Below are 2,004 nucleotides of genomic sequence, written 5' to 3'. Positions count from 1 at the left end.
TTGAATGGTAATTGCATTGAGTTGTTCCCTTAGGTTAGATTCAATATTACTCGGTAAGCTGCCTTGTGGTCGTTCAGAAATCAATTTAGTGAGTTGGCCTATCTAAGTTTCAAGCCCTTGGATTGACACTTGTTGATTCTTAAGTGCTGTTTCGGTATTCTAAAAGCAAGTTTTTGACATCGAGATAAACTTTGTCAGCATTTCCTCAAGGCTCGACTTTTTTTCCTGTTGGTAAGGTGGATGTTGAAAACCCGGAGGATGTTGTGGCCTTTGATTCCCTTGACCACCCCACAAGATGTTGGGATGGTTCCTTCAACCTGTATTATATGTGTTACTATATGGGTTATTTTGAGATCTAGAATTATTATTACCCATATATTGAACTTGTTCCTCATCGGTGCTTGGGTTGAAGGGTTGATATTCTTTGTATTCTCCTCCTCCATTTGAATCACACCTCATCACTGGATGTACCTGAGTAGAACCACACAAACCGTCAATCTTTTTATTTAAGAGTTCTGCCTAGTTAGATAGCATAGTAACCGCATCGAGGTTAAAAACTCCGGCTACTTTCATTGGCTTTGTTCTTATGACTAGCAACTGATAGTTGTTCAGTGACATCTCTTCAATAAATTCGTAAAACACTTCTGGTGTTTTGTTATTGATAGTCCCACCAGCAGCTGCGTCGATAAGTTGCCTTGTTGAGGAGTTCACACCGTTGTAAAATGTTTGAAGCTACAACCGTAAAGGTTACCCATGGTGAGGGCACCTTCTCAATAGGTCCTTGTATCTCTCCTATGCATTATAGAGTGTCTCTAGATCCATCTGCACAAAAGAAGAGACGTCTTTCCTCAATTTACCCATTTTAGCTGGCGGAAAGTATTTAAGTAAAAATCTTTCGGTCATTTGTTCCCAAGTAGTGATTGACCCTCGTGGTAACGAGTTCAACCACTATTTAACTTTGTTCCTCAACAAAAAAGGAAAAAATCGAAGGCGTATAGCATTATCAGAAACACCGATTTTAAAACTCTAAGAAATTTGCCAAATGAACGTTTGGGTCTTCGTCTTGCAAACCATCAAACTCAACAAATTGTTGGATCATTTTAATTGTGTTAGGTTTCAGTTCAAAATTATTTGCAGCAACAGTAGGCCTAACTATACTTGAATTAGTTCCTCTTAAAGTAGGTTTAGTATAATCATACATAGTACGTGGAGCAGGATTCTAATTTACTGGATCAGCAGGTATTGCAGGAGGTAGCGAGCTTTCCTGATTTTCAGCCATCTCCTCAGTTGTAGTGTGAATGTCGTCCTCTTGCTCTTCCTCTGTGTATCTTAGGCTTCGCCTTATTTCTCTTCAGTTTTGGTGAGTTGTACGATTGATCTCATTGTCAAAAAGTAATGGTCCTGACAGGTTTCTTCTAGTCATACGCTATAAAAATTTGCCAGAAGTTAATAAGCGAACAATTAGAAAAGAAAATAAAAATTTAAATTGAAATATAAGTAAAATGGCTAAAGTAATAAAAATTGAGTGTTCTTAATATCTTAGTTCCCTGGAAACGGCGCCAAAAACTTGATGTGTGATGTGAAGTGTGATAAGTTTTAAAAATTTATAATTGATCATTCTTGAAATTAACTATTATCACGACAAAGACAAGCGCACCTTATCAAACAATAGTATAGTTTATGGCAAGACAGGAGTGTTGAACCCAAAGGAACCAAGAGTACTAGTATTAACTTTCTTTTTATTATCTAGCCTAAAAATTAAGGGTTTTGTTTATCTAAACTAATTAGCTAAACTAAGAACGAACAAAAAGAAAATTGGAAAAACAACTTTTGAGAAAACTAATTGATTAAGACAATACCCAAGGAAAAATCCACCTATACTTCACTTGTTATTTGACTCTGAATCAGACGATTTATTCATTTGACTTGATCTGTAGAAATCCCTAATTTATATTATTATCTCTCTCGAGACTAACAACGTCTAACCCTAGGTTGATTAATTGA

General features: G+C 36.3%; 1 non-coding gene across 1 annotated transcript; it reads left to right on the top strand.

Annotated features, from left to right (window-relative positions):
* Positions 1-748: 748 nt before the first annotated feature.
* On the top strand, positions 749-855 carry LOC121211593 (small nucleolar RNA R71). The gene has a single exon (XR_005906813.1). It is a non-coding gene; the product is annotated as a small nucleolar RNA R71 (small nucleolar RNA).
* Positions 856-2,004: the final 1,149 nt, after the last annotated feature.

This window comes from Gossypium hirsutum, chromosome A12, assembly GCF_007990345.1.
Source record: "Gossypium hirsutum isolate 1008001.06 chromosome A12, Gossypium_hirsutum_v2.1, whole genome shotgun sequence".
Lineage (NCBI taxonomy): Eukaryota > Viridiplantae > Streptophyta > Magnoliopsida > Malvales > Malvaceae > Gossypium > Gossypium hirsutum.
This window is presented reverse-complemented; position numbering and strand designations above follow the sequence as displayed.